The 15,720-nt window shown below is 42.6% G+C and overlaps 1 long non-coding RNA gene across 1 annotated transcript in view; it reads left to right on the top strand.

Moving 5' to 3' along the window:
• The window catches only part of LOC129143133 (uncharacterized), a 206,483-nt gene that overhangs the window by 188,047 nt on the left and 2,716 nt on the right, over positions 1–15,720 (top strand). The window lies entirely within an intron of this gene.

Here is a 15,720-nt window from a genome sequence, read left to right as displayed (position 1 = left end):
TTTGGAGATCTGGTTTGTAGCCAGTCCCTGTTCCAGGCCAGCCTGCTCTGTCCCTTGCTCATTCAATTTTCTAGGTTAACAAACAGAGCAAAGTTTCCAGGTGTGCTTGCAGAATATCACCTGGAACATTATTTGGAGGAGAGAGGCAGGGTGCTGAGCTTTTTCTGAAGCTTTTTCTGAAGGCTTATATTCTGTAGGTCAGGGAGCCAGTTACTTACAAGTAAAACTGTCCCCAACAAGATTGCTCTATCAGGGCCCATTTGGGGTTGGCTTTTCTAATATATGAGTCAACATATGAATCAGGCCAGGTGTGGTGGCTCACACCGGTAATCCTAGTGCTTAGGGAGGCTAAAGGGAGACAGTTGCTTGAGACCAGGGGTTTGAGATCAGCCTGGTCAACATAGTGAGACTCCATTGCTACAAAAAATTAAAAAATCACCCAGGCATGGTGGCACGTGCCTGTAGTCCTAGCTAATTGGGAGGCTGAGGCAGGAGGATTGCTTGAGCCCAGTAGTTCGAGGTTGCAGTGAGCCGTGATTGTGCCACTGTACTCCAGCCTGGGTGACAGAATGAGACCCTGCCTGTAAAAAAAATTTAAAAATTAAAAAAAAAAGTATGAATCAAGTATAGCCTGAGTGGACTCTGGGTGGACAAGGGGACTGGTTTCATCTGGTTACTTGACTCAGAAAGTCAAAAATAGGCTGGGCATGGTGGCTCACGCCTGTAATCCCAGCACTTTGGGAAGTCAGGGTGGATGGATCACTTGAGGTCAGGAGTTCAAGGCCAGCCTGGCCAACATGGTGAAACCCCATCTCTACTAGAAATACAAAAATTAGCTGGGTGTGGTGGCACACCCCTGTAATCCCAGCTACTCAGGAGGCTGATGTGGGAGAATTGCTTGAACCTGGGAGGCAGAGGTCACAGTGAGCCTAGATTGTGCCATTGCACTACAGCTTGGGTGACAGATTGAGACCCTGTCTCAAAAAAAAAAAAAAAAAAAAAAAAAAAAAAAAAAAAAAAAAGTCAAAGATACCCGAGGTCTTTTCTTCAGTGTCTGCATTCTCAATGTTCATTTCATACCCGAGAAGCAAAGCCAGGCAAGGCAGCCTGGTAAATGGGCCCGGATCTTTTCCCAGAGAGCACTTTGTAAACTTGATAACAAGACTCAAATGACCTCTATCAAAATCAAAAACAAAACTAACAAAAGCCCATTTGAATGTTAGAAAACATCTTCACAATGAATCTAGTCTTTCTGTTTTTGCGGTTTCGGCAGCTGCTTTATTTGGGTGTGTTCTTGACAGTCATGGTTTCAGAGGGTTCTTCTATCCAAGAGGAAGTCAGTCCTCTGAAGACCAAATTTGCGTACTGGACAATTTGAGCTGACAGCAGCTGCCAACTCATGCTCGGCTCTTCACGGTGGACTGTCTCTTGTGCAGGTCAGCTTGTCCTGGCAGATGCTATCCATGGCAGTGCTTCCCTGCCTGGGCCTGGGGAGAGGCCCTCCTGGGAGATTCCTCTTCTGGCTGAGCCTGTACCTGGGCCTGTGTGCAGGTAAGGAAGGCAGGTCATTGCTGCCTTGAAACTAATCCAGTGGATGTACCTGGATCAGAAGATAAAATGAACTCACCAAACGTCAAATCATTGTTAACCAGGGCAAAGACTTACTTGTCCTCTCCCTGCCATGAGAAACAGCTCTGCCAACCACTGTCACATCTCCAGTGAGGGCTCTCATGGTATTTGCAGTGTGTGTGGTTGTTGTTTTTTGGAAGATGGGATCTAGAGAGTAAGAGGGTGTAGGGGTATAGGACTGGCAGCACTGGCAAGGGCTTAGAGCAAGGACATTTGGTAGCTGCCCGTGGGAGTGTAAACATTTCAGGAGGCCAATCTGGCAATGTGTGTCACGCCCAGAACAGTCCTGGCTTATTGTTATTTATTAATTAATATGATCTTTTTTCACTCTCAAAGAATCCTGCTTTGTAGAATAAATGATATAATCACCCAACCTTTGGTGTGCCTTTAGGGAATGTATCCTAAGAATATGTACAAAGATGTAGATTTAGGGATGTTTACCACAGGGGTACCAGGCTTAAAGAAAAGCTAGAGATAAGTTATGTGGTTAATAACAGAGAATTAACTAAATTAGTTAAATAAATTATAGTACATTCCACACAGTAGAATGCTAGACAGCCATTAAAATGAAATGTGGAAAAATATATAGTTCCATGGGAATATATGCATATTATTAAGGAAAATTACTAAACATTTTTTATATATAACACTATTATATATAGTGTTTAGTAATATATATAGTGTTTAGTAATTTAATATTAAATACTATATATATTTGGTAATTCACTATATATAGTAATTTAACATTAATGATTATATATATATTATCATACAAACCTAGTTTACAAAGAAAAAAACATATGCACTGAACAAAAGACTTGAAGAATATACACTAAGCCATCATCAGTGGTTATCTCCGGGAAGTGGAATTAGAAGTGTCATGTACTTTCTTTTATGCCTTTTCTGTATTCCTACATTTTCTACAAGGAATGTGTATGTTGTAGGCAGAATAATAACATCAAAGATGTCCACCTCGTAATCCTCAGAACCTGTGAATATGCTAGCTTACATGGCAAAAGGGAACTACGTCTACAGATAGAATGAAGGTTGCTGATCAGCTGCCTTTGAGAAGGGGAGTGTATCCTGGATCATCCAGGGGAGTCCAATGCAATGTCAAAGGTCCTTAAAACAGGGAAGAGGGGCCTGGCACGGTGGCTCACACCTATAATCCCAGTACTTTGGGAGGCCGAGGCGGGCAGATCACGAGGTCAGGAGATCGAGACAATCCTGGCTAACACGACGAGACCCCGTCTCTACTAAAAATACAAAAAAAAAAAAAAAAAAAAAAAAAAAAAATTAGCTGGATGTGTTGGTGGGCGCTTGTGGTCCCAGCTACTCAGGAGGATAAGGCAGGAGAATGGCGTGAATCTGGGAGGTGGAGCTTGCAGTGAGCTGAGATCGCGCCACTGCACTCCAGCCTGGGTGACAGAGCAAGACTTTGTCTCAAAATAAATACATAAATAAATAAAATGGGGAAGAGGGAGGCAGAAGAGTGAATATCAGAGTGATGTGATATGATGTGAGGAAGGCTTGACCAGCCATGGCTGGCTTTGAAGAAGGGGCCATGAGCCAAGGCATGTGGAAGCCTCTAGGAGGTGCAAAAGGTGAATGGATTCCAAAAGGAATACAGTCCTGTTGCACCTTGATTTTAGCCCAGAGAGACCCATTTTGGACTTCTGACCTCCAGAACTATGAGATAATAAATCTGTGCTGTTTTAAGCCACTAAGTGTATGATAATTTGTTATAGCAGCAATAGGAAACTAACACAGGCAATTTCCTTTTTAGTCAGAAAAAAAAGATAATAAGAAAAGTCATTTTTAAAGAGAGGATTGGGCTGGGCTCGGTGGCTCATGTCTGTAATCCCAGCACTTCGGGAGGCCGAGGCAGATGGATCACTTGAGGTCAGAAGTTTGAGGCCAGTCTGGGCAACATAGCAAGGCCCTGTCTCTACAAAAAAATGAAAAAATTAGCCAGGCATGGTGGAGTGCACCTGTAGTCTCAGCTACTTGGGAAGCTGAGGCAGGAGGATTGCCTGAGCCCAGGAGTTTGAGGCTACAGTGAGCTGTAATGGCACCACTGCACTCCAACCTGTGTGATAGAGCAGTATCTTGTCTCAAAATAATAATAATAATAATAATAATAATAATAATAATAATAAAATAGAGGATTAGAAATCATTCTTTGTAATCTAACCCAACAGCCATCCAGGGAGGAGGCCTATAATCTGCATGAGGAGCTTCTAGAACTAGCTGGCTGTTGTTTTGTTATTAGCAGAAAACAATAATATTGTCAATAAGTAAATAATCAAGAACCCCAAGCAGATTTAACCCAAAGAAGACTACCTTAAGGCATTTAATAATCAAACTCCCAAAAGTCAAGGATAAAAAAAAGACTCTAAAAGCAGCAAGAGAAAAGAAACAAATAACATGCAATGGAGCCCAAATATATCTGGCAGCAGGCTTTTCAGTAGAAAACTTTACAGGCCAAGAAAGAGTGGCATGACATATTAAAAATAGTGAAGGAAACAAAACTACCCTGGAATAGTATATCTGGTGAAATATCCTTCAAACATGAAGAAGAAATAAAGACTTTCCCAGACAAACAAAAGCTGAAGGATTTAATCAACTCCAGACCTATCCTACCAGAAATGCTAAAGGGAGACTTCAATTGGAAAGAAAAGGACATTAATGAGCAATAAGAAATTATCTGAAGGTACAAAGCTCACTGCCAATAGTAAATACACAGAAAAACACAGAATATGATAACACTGTAACTGTAGTTTGTAAACTACTTTTATCCTAAGTAGAAAGAATAAACGATGAACCAGTCAAAAATAATAACTACAACAACCTTTCAAGACATAGTCAGTAAAATAAGATAAAAATAGGCCAGGTGCAGTGGCACACACATGTAACCCCAGCACTTTGGGAGGCTGAGGCGGGTGGATCACTTGAGGTCAGGAGTTCAAGACCAGCCTGGCCAACATGGTGAAATCCTGTCTCTAGTAAAAATACAAAAATTAGCTGGGTGTGGTGGTGCATTCCTGTAATCCCAGCTACTCAGGAGGCAAGGCAGGAGAATTGCTTTAAGATCATGCCACTGTACTCCAGCCTAGGTGATAGAGCGAGACTCTGTCTCAAAAAAAAAATATATATATATATATATATATAAATAGAAACAACAAAAATTTAAAAAGCTGGGGGATGAAGTTAAGCCATAGAGATTTTATTAGTTTTCTTTTTGCTTGTTTGTTTATGCAGAGTGTTAAGTTGTTATCAGGTTAAAATAATGTGTTATGGCCAGGCGCGGTGGCTCACGCCTGTAATCCCAGCACTTTGGGAGGCCAAGGCAGGCAGATCACGAGGTCAGGAGATGGAGACCATCTTGGCTAATACAGTGAAACTCCATCTCTACTAAATATACAAAAAATTAGCCGGGCATGGTGGCAGGAGCCCGTAGTCCCAGCTACTCAGGAGGCTGAACCAGGAGAATGGCATGAACCCAGGAGGCGGAGCTTGCAGTGAGCCGAGATCATGCCACTGCACTCCATCCTGGGGGACAGAGCGAGACTCCGTCTCAAAAAAAAATGTGCTATAAGATAGCATTTGCAAGCCTCATGGTAACCTCATACAATTAATACACAAAAAATAAAAAGCAAGAAACTAAATCATATCACCAGAGGAAACCATTTTCACTAAAGGGAAACAGGAAGGAGACAAAAAAGACCAGAAAATAAATAACAAAATGCCAGGAGTAAGTCCTTACTTATCAATAATAACATTGAATGTAAATGGACTAAATTCTCCAATCAAAAGACATAGAATGACTGGCTGAATGGATGAAAAAATAAGACCTATTGATCTGTTGCCTACAAGAAACACACTTCACCTATAAAGACACATATACACTGAAAATAAAGGGATGGAAAAAGATATTCCATGCCAACAGAAACCAAAAAAGAGCAGGAGTAGCTATGCTTATATCAGACAAAATATATTTTGAAACAAAAACCTATAAGAAGAGACAAAGATCACTATATAATGATAAAGGGGTCAATTCAGCAAAAGGATATAACAATGTTAAATATATATGTACCCAACACTGGAATACCCAGATATATAAAGCAAATATTAATTAGAGATAAGGAGAGAGATAGGCCCCAGTGCAATAACAGCTGGAGACTTCAACACCGCACCTTCGGCATTGGACAGATCTTCCAGACAGAAAATCAACAAAGAAACATCAGATTAATCTGCACTATAGGCCAAATGGATCTAATTGGTATTTACAGAACATTTCATCCAATGGCTGCAGAATACACATTCCTTTCCTCAGCACATGGCTCGTTCTCAAGGATAGACCATGTTAGGTCACAAAACAGGTCTTAAAACATCCAAAAAAATCAAAATAATATCCAGCATCTTCTCTGACCACAATGGAATAAAACTAGAAATTAATAACAAGAGGAATTTTGGGAACTATACAAATACATAGAAATTAATATGTTCCTGAATGACCAATGAGTCAATGAAGAAATTGAGAGGGAATTTGAAAAATTTCTTGACATGAATGACAATGGAAACACAACATGCCAAAACCCATGGAATACAGCAAAAGCAGTACTCAGAGGGACATTTATAGCTTTAAGTGCCTACAACAAAAAAGAGGAAAAACTTCAAATAAACAATCAATGATGCGTCTTAAAGAACTAGAAAAGCAAGAGCAAACCAAAACCAAAATTAGTAGAAGAAAAAAAAATAAAGATCAGAGAAAAAATAAATGACATTGAAATGAAAAAAATTATATAAAAGATCAACAAGACAAAAAGTTAGTGTTTTGAAAAGTTAAACAAAATTGACAAACCTTTAGCCAGACTAAGAAAAAAAGAGAGAAGATCCAAATAAATAAAATCAGAAATGAAAAAGGAGATATTACAACTGATACTGAAGAAATGCAAAGAATCATTAGTAGCTACTATAAGCAATTATAGGCCAATTATATGCCAATAAATTGGAAAATCTAGAAGAAATGGACAAATTCCTAGACACATACAACCTACCAAGATTGAACCATGATGAAATCCAAAACTTGGACAGACCAATAACAAGTAATGAGATTAAAGCTGTAATAAAAAGCCTTCCACTAAAGAAAACCCTGGGACCCTATGACTTCACTGCTAAATTCTACCAAACATTTAAAGAAGAACTAATACCAATCCTAGTCAAACTATTCCAAAAAGTAGAGGAAGAGGGAATACTTCCAAACTCATTCTACAAGGCCAGTACTACCCTGATACCAAAACCAAAGACACATCCGAAAAAGAAAACTACAGGCCAATATCTCTGATTGAAGCAAAAATCAACAACAAAATACTAGCAAACTGAATTCAGTAATACATTAGAAAGACCATTCATCATGACCAAGTGGGATTTATCTCTGGGATGCAAGGATAGTTTAACATACATAAATCAATCAATGTGATACATCGTATCAACAGAATGAAGGATAAAAACCATATAATCATTTCAATTGATGCTGAAAAAGCATTTGATAAAATTCAACATCTTTTCATGATAAAATCCCTAAAAAAACTGGGTATAGAGGGAACATACCTCAACATAATAAAAGCCATATACAACAGACCCACAACCAGTATCATACTGAATGGGGAAAAACTAAAAGCCTCTCCTCTAAGATCTGGACAAGGATGCCCAGTGTCACCACTGTTATTCAACATAGTACTGGAAGTCCTAGCTAGAGCAATCAGACAAGAGAAAGATATAAAGGGCATCCAAATTGGAAAGGAAGAAGTCAAATTATCTTTGTTTGCAGATGACGTGATCTTATATTTGGAAAAACCTAATGACTCCGCCAGAAAACTGTTAGAACTGATAAACAAATTCAGCAAATTTGCAGGATACCAAGTCAGCATACAAAAATCAGTAGCATTTCTATATGCCAACAGTGAACAATGTGAAAAAGAAATTTAGCAAGTAATCCCATTTATAATAGCCACACAAAAATACCTAGGAATTAGCTTAACCAAAGAAGTGAAATATTTGTATAATGAACACTATAAAACACTGATGAAAGATTGAAGGTGAAAGATGAAAGATTGAAGAGGACATCAAAAATTGAAAAATATTTTGTGTTTATGAATTGGAAGAATTAATATTGATAACATGTCCATACTACTCAAAGCAATCTACAGATTCAGTGCAATCCTTACCAAAATACCAATGACATTCTTCACAGAAATAGAAAAAACTACCCCCAAATTTATATGAAACTACAAAAGGCCCAATTGCCAAAGCTATCCTCAGCAAAAAGAACAAAACTGGAGGAATCCACATTACCTGACTTCGAATTATATTACAGAGCTACAGCAACCAAAACAGCATGGTACTGGCATAAAAACAGACACATAGACCAATGGAACAGAATAGAGAACCCAGAAACAAATCCACACAGCTCCAGTGAACTTATTTTCAACAAAGGTGCCAAGAATATACAGTGGGGAAAAGATGGTCTTCAATAAATGCTGCTGGGAAAACTGGATATTCATATGCAAAAGAATGAAGCTAGGCTGCTACCTCTCATCATATACAAAATTCAAATAAAAATGGCTTAAAGATGTAAGTCTAAGACCTCAGACTATGAAACTACTTCAAGAGAACATTGGGGAAAATCTCCAGGACATTGGTCTGGACAAAAATTTCATGAGCAGTACCCCACAAGCACAGGCAACCTAAGCAAAAATGAACAAATGGAATCATATCAAGTTAAAAGGCTGCTGCACAGCAAAGGATACAGTCAACAAAGTGAAGAGACAACCCACAGAATGGGAGAAAATATTTGCAAACTACCCATCTGACAAGGGATTAATCACCAGAATATATAAGGAGCTGAAACAACTATATAGGGAAAAAATAAAATAATCCAATCAAAAAATGAGCAAAAGATTTGAATTGACATTTCTCAAAAGAAGACCTATAGCACACAGGCATATGAGATGGTACTTAACATTATCAATCATCAGAGAAATGCAAATCAAAAGTACAATGAGATATCATCTCACCCCAGTTAAAATGGCTTTTATCCAAAAGACAAACAATAACAAATGCTGGCCAGGATGTAGAGAAAAGGGAATCCTTGTACACTGTTGGTGGGAATGTAAATTAGGACAACCACTATGGAGAATAGTTTGGAGGTTCCTCAAAAAACTAAAAATTGAGCTACCCTATGATTCAGCAATTCTACTGGTAGGTATACACCCTAAAGAAAGGAAATCATAGGATATCCGCACTCCTATGTTTGTTGCAGCACTGTTTACAATAGCTAAAATTTGGAAGCAACCTAACTGTCCATTAACAGATGACTGGATAAAGAAAATATGGTACCTATACACAATAGAGTAGTATTCAGCCATAAAAAGAATGAGGTTTAGTCATTTGCAACAACATGGATGGAACTGGAGATCATTATATGAAGTGAAATAAGCCAGGCACAGAAAGACAAACATCACATGTTCTCACTAATTTGTGGGATCTAAAAATCAAAACAATTGAACACATGGACATAGAGAGTAGAAAGATGGTTATCAGAGGCTGGGAAGAGTAGTGGGGGGTTGGGGGAATGGCTAATGGGTACAAAATTAGAAAGAATAAGACCCACTATTTGATGGCAGAACATTATGACTATAGTCAATAATAACTTAATTACACCTTTAAAAATAACTTACAAGAGTGTATTGGATTGTTTGTAACTGAAAGGATAAATGCTCAAGGGAATGGATTAAAAAATATACAAGTAAATAACCAGAATGGCCCACAGCTGAGAACTGTCCTAAAGCCAGGCACAGTTAATGGGGTGAAAGCAACATGCGCTATGTGACCAGAAGAGGGAGAACAAGGAGAGTGGCTGCTTTTGAGAGTTCTGGGACTAGGCAAGGACAAGAACCCTTTTCAAGTGAGTGGAAATTACCAGGTCGTCCTACTGGTTTGTGCTGGCGAATCTTGTTCTGGCATCAACAAGTAGAAGGGTGACAAGCACACCCGTGGGGAACTTTCCAACCCCACACAGGGGCATGGAGCTGAGCATGTTTGGAGTCTTTACCTTTCCGGATTGCTCCTTAAAACAACATGTTCAGGGTGGAAAGTTGCAGGAGATTCTCTCAAAATTCTTTTTTATTTGTTTTGAAGGAACTCTTAGGGAAACCTTAGACCCTTAGCATTGGCTGCAGTGAACAAGTTATCTGCAAATGGAAACAGCAGTTTCTTTGCTAGTGGGTCTAAAACTACCTCCTGTTTGGTTTAATCTGTTGTAAGACTCCCCTTCCACAGGATCCAGGGCTCTCTGGAAGCAGGTGCTGAGATGGAGTTTGGTGTGGATGGTATTAATTAGGGGTAAACACCTATGAAGGTCAGGCAGCCGCAGTAGGACTGGGCAGAGAGAGGGGTCACACTGTGATTCAAGCTGGATAAAGCCCATCCCATAGGCATGTATGGCCCATTGGTGTTGTTTATGGGTGGGCAGAAGTGTCCAGGCATTTAGATGCCCTTCCCATGATCAGTCACTGGATGTGGGCATGGTCTTGGTGAGGCAGCTCTCAGCCAACCCTGAGGGAGCTGGAGGTTGTCCGCTGGCTGTGGCAAGTCCTTCTTTGAGGGGCAGCTGAGTTGGCATATCTCTGTGTCTACCACACTATCCCCCTAGTGGACCTTGTCCCACTTGCTGGCTTGGACCCACAGACCTGCTAATGTGGTGTGTGCAAGAGGGACTTGGCTCATTTTGCACTGCCCCTGAGAGCAGACATGTGACCATCAGGGAAATGCGCCAAGGAGGCCAACCTCAGCTCAGAACAAAAGGCTTAATCATAAATGTCTCTTTACAATGGGACAGAGCGATAGCAACCAAAACAGCATGGTCCTGGCATAAAAACAGACACTTAGACCAATGGAACAGAATAGAGAACCCAGGAACAAATCCACACAGCTACAGTGAACTTATTTTCACTTATATTTTCACTTATTTCACCTTATAAAAAGAGGTGCAGACGTCCTGCACCACTGGAATACTCAAACAGAGCTTGGGGACCTGTGTGACAAGATGGAGAAGGGATTTCTACATTGAGCCTGAGAGTGGACTGGTGCCTTCTGGGGCTCCTTACGTCTCTGAGAGTGTGTGGCTAATGGGGCCATCTCAGGCTGTACTTCCAGGTGGCTACTCTTGGCCTCTGGGGCTCTGTCTGCTGTTGTCACCTCTAGAGGTGATGTCCATTTCAGGTGAGTCCATTGGCTATTTCCAGCATCTTGCCACAGGCCAGGTCCCACTTAGCCCAGACAAGGTCCAAATCTGGTTCAGATAATTCTACAGGCTGTCCCCGTCAGATACCCCACCTCAGAGAATTCTACAGGCATCCCTGTCAGATGCCCCACCCATCACACCACTTGCCTGGCTGCCAGTCTTGGTTCCCCTTCCCATTTGGCCACTTTTGGATTTACCAGCTCCAGCATGGGCCCGCACACCCCACGGGACACTGCCCCCACTGGCTGGCCCTCAGCCCTCTGCCTGAAGCCTTGGGCGTGCCACACTGTACTTCCTCTCCCGGGCAGGTCCTGGTGACTTCACCAGCTGGTGATGGCACCTCCTGCCCATCCCTGTCCTGGAGGCAAGAACAGACAGTAACGAGTCCTGAACGTTCATAATCCCCTTGGTACATGAGGTTGCCTTTTATTTGCTCAAGCTGTACTTACACAAATTCCAGAGGTTGCCGCCTTTTCCTTGTATTTCAGAAATTGATAAACAGTCATGTTTATTTTATTCATGCTGCTCATTATTTCATATACATGTTTAAAAATCTTAGTGTAGCCTACACATAAAATGATATGCGTTATATACGTGTTACCATGTCTGAGCACCTACCGTCTGGTGTAAGACATGGAAATTTATCAGTACTTTTGAAATTCCCTGCAGTCTTTTCTCTCCCAGAAGTAGAAGGGGGGCCTGTCCTGAATTTCAGGCGCATCATTCCTTTGCCTTCCTTTACAGCTTACCTCCTATAGCATATGCGATTTGCTTTTGCTAATTTAAAAAATTTATATAAATGGATTCTACTATATTATTCTTTGTGATGCGTTTTTCCCTCCTACTCGGTCGTATGTGTTTGAGATCCAGCCATGCTATAGGGGAATGTGGTTTGTGATTTTATACTTCAGTCAGGCACCTCCTTAGTCTTCCTCTTTCCCATGATCCTGTGGGTTGGAGGGTCCTGGGCTTTCGGCTCATCTTTGTACAACAGTCCCGCAGGAGATCGCCTTTCTTTCTTTGCCTCTTTCTTATTATTCCCCTCTTGTCTCCTTTGCATCTTCCACTATAACCTCCTTCAAGTGCTAGACTATCCCTCCCTCACCACACACATGCACATATGCACAGGGTTTCTGGAGACAAATATAAAACCGTGGAGTTCATATGGACGTTGAGGATTGCAAATCTTTTACTTTGCTGAAATCTGGACCCTGGGACAGAAATGAGTTCTCTCTTCCTGCTTTAGCAGAGTGAAGCACGTTGCCTTACTGCAACTGGACTGGGCAGGCAATGTTTTGCAAACTTTAGTGAGCACCAGAATTCCTGGGTCTGGGGCTGAGGGCTTGTTAATTAGGCAGATCATGGGACCCCCTTCCCCAGAGGCTCAGAAACAGAAGACGTGGGGTGGGGCCCAGGAATATGCATTTTAACGGATATACTCTTCTCCATCCAGCGATTCTGATGCAGACCGTCCTCCGGCCACTCTTTTAGCAGACACCGGCCTCTGCCTGGGCCAGAACAAGAGGCACCTGACCTGAAATGTGGTCAATCTCCAAGCATGTCTCTTGGCCAGACATTAAATGAAAGCCTGTCCCCTGAGCTTTCAACACTAAGTCTGAGTAAAAATAAATCTTCACGGAGGCTTGAAGTCCTGGCAATGACTGTACCCCCGGAGAGAAAGGTCAGGCAGCCTTCAGACCTGGTGCTCTAAAACTTGGCCACTCTGTCCACGGTTGAGTGGAGTGGAGTGGAGCTTGCTACCTTTCCACACACACAGCTGGGAGAAGGAGCGGATGCTTGCTGCAGGTGCATGAAATGGCTAAGCCCCCAGGCTGACGCCAGCAGTCCACGGGGCTGGCTCATGACTGGGGGAGCCATAGCAGCAGCAGCAACTGCTGGAGGCACAGAGCCTGGCCCACAGGCACCTGGGAGCCCTCAGATGTGAGTAGGCCCGCTCTGGCGGCAGGCCTTCCTCAGGCATTTTGCAGGCTGGCCAACTTGGTTTGGCTGGGGAGAAGAATTAGCACTAGACATCTTTAGCAGGATCTACTGACGTGGGCACCTGTCTGCACTGCCCCCGTGGGACAAAGATCTTAGTGGTCACACTGGGGTCACCAGTCACTGGGGCCACTGGGGCATGTTGGCAGCGATACCCAGGGAAGCAGCTAAACCATTCTTTTTCAGCCTAATGGAATGAAAAACAAACATTTTGAGCCAAGGGCAGTGGAGAGGCACTGGGTGGTACAGGGGAGCCTGGGACATCTGTTCATCCGTGGTCGATGGGGCTGGGGGAGACATGGGGGCATCATTCAGTGAGTGAGCCTGGCTCTACATGGTGCTGGCACCTCAGTGATGAACAAGAGACGGGGTCCCTGGCCTCACTGAGCTTTGTCTAGGTCAGTGATCATCACAGATGTTTACAAACTGAAGTATCTGCTAGGTCAGTGGGGACACAAAGAGGAGAGATGAACTTGATTTTAGTAGTCAAGGAATGCTCCACAGAGGAAGAGACGGTTACGCCGGGCCCTAAAGGCGGGGTGGGAATCAGAAAGTTAGGAGAGGGCACTCCAGGCAGAGAAAACGTCAAGGACAAAGGCCTGGAGATGGGATTCAGCGGGTCGCAAACATTGCTTCTGAGAATTCTCCTAGAATGCACGTTAAGGTGCCTGGGCTCAGGTGCGGCATGGAGTGGGCTCTTTGGAGAACTGTGGGGAGTTCAGTGCAGCTGGGACCCGGTGGAGGGGGCCTGAGACACAGACCTGGGAAAAGGGCGGTGGGCCGTGAGCCAGGCTTTTCATGCCAGGCTAGGGAGTGAGAAAGAAAAGAAACTTTTCAATCTGAGGAACGTCAGCCCCTTTAAAATACCCGGCCCAGAGAGACATTTAAAATGCGGCTGTAGTCATGTCTCACTCCCTGCATGAGATCAATAATTCCCTCTTGAAGCCACTTGCCATGTGGGCTCTAGACTAACTGACACTCAGTAGCCATAAAATGCCACACTCTGGACACCATAACTCATACCCTATAGTTTAACAATGGTCAACAATGTATAGCCAATCACTAATCAGTGTTATTTCTGAAAACCAATGAGAACTGTCAAAGAACTTCATATCATCCCACTCCTTGTTCCCTTTTGCCTTTGAAAACTTGCTTGTAACAAAGGTGGAACGGAACACTCCCCAGGGCAACTTGGAAGTATGTCCTGGGCAGCTGCCCTCACTTTGGCTCAAATAAACTCTTTAAGGCCAGGCATAGTGGCTCATCCTTGTAATCCCAACACTTTGGGTAGGCCAAGGCGGGAGGACTGCTTGAGGTCAGGAGTTCAAGACCAGCTCTGGGCAACATTGCAAGAACCTGTCTCTGCAACAACAACAAAAAATACATAAAAATTTAAAAATCAAGTAAACTCTTTAAAATGGTGTTTCATGCCTTCTTCCTCTAGGTCAATAGGACCTTGGCAGTGGCAGCCAGGGGAGGGTTTAGTAGGGTGTGCCCTTTTCTTGCATCTTGGGAAGATCACATAGGAGCCCTGTGGAGGGGGCAAGGCCAGAATCAGGGTGCTTCTTAGGAGCCTGTCAGTCTCTAAAGATATGTGGTCCTGAGAGCCTGAAGAGAGAAGAATTTTTTTAAAAGTTCTTCAGAGATAGAAAGAGAAGATATTGACATTATCTATACAACCAGAGAGTGATGAGGCCCCAGGCTGTACTCTGATTTGAAAACTGAATAATGATGTGATACACATCAAAAGAAGGTGAGCCACCTCCTTTAACTTACAACAACCCTGAAATGAAAGATAAAAAACGGGTAGGGGATCCTTTCAGAGTTACCCACAAGAATCTATTCAGAGCCTGGCCAAAATCTGGTCCATAGATGACTGAGAAGCAATTTTCCCCTAAGTAAAGTGTTTCCAAACTTCCACAGTGATAAGATAAAACTGGGGCTGTTAGGCCAGGCGTGGTGGCTCACGCCTGTAATCCCAGCACTTTGGGAGGCTGAGGTAGGCGGATCACGAGGTCAGGAGATCGAGACCATCCTGATTAACATGGTGAAACCCCATCTCTACTAAACATACAAAAAAAATTAGCTGGGCATGGTGGTGGGCGCCTGTAGTCCCAGTTACTGGGGAGACGGAGGCAGGAGAATGGCGTGAACCTGGGAGGTGGAGCTTGTAGTGAGCCGAGATGGCACCACTACACTCCAGTCTGGGCGACAGAGCAAGACTCCTTCTCAAAAAAACAAAACAAAACAAAACAACAACAACAACAACAAAAATCTGGGGCTGTTATAATCATGCAGATTACCTGGTCTTTTTCCTGGAAATGCAGATTCAGGGAATGTATGGCCTAGGAATCTGTGTATTTGACAAATGCCCAGGTGGTTCTTATTTTCTGGTAAGTCTGGAAAACTCTCCTCTCTGGGAAAACATCTTTAGGCCCATGAAAATTAAAGATTAAGTACAGTATAGAAATTAGAAAGTATTTCAAATACATTGGATAGTATTAATTCTTTTTTTTTTTTTTTTTGAGATGGAGTCTTGCTCTGTCACCCAGTCTGGAGTGCAGTGGTGCGATCTCGGCTCACTGCAACCTCTACCTCCCGGGTTCAAGCAATTCTTCTGCCTCAGCCTCCCGAGTAGCTGGGACTACAGGCATGTGTTACCATGCCCAGCTAATTTTTGTATTTTTAGTAGAGGCGGGGTTTTGGCATATTGGCCAGGCTGGTCTCGAACTCCTGACTTCGTGATCTGCCCACCTTGGCCTCCCAAAGTGCTGAGATTACAGGTG

Source organism: Pan troglodytes, chromosome 12, assembly GCF_028858775.2.
Source record: "Pan troglodytes isolate AG18354 chromosome 12, NHGRI_mPanTro3-v2.0_pri, whole genome shotgun sequence".
In the NCBI taxonomy this organism is placed as follows: domain Eukaryota; kingdom Metazoa; phylum Chordata; class Mammalia; order Primates; family Hominidae; genus Pan; species Pan troglodytes.
The sequence above is the reverse complement of the archived record's forward strand: the minus strand, read 5'-3'. Positions and strand labels throughout refer to the sequence as shown.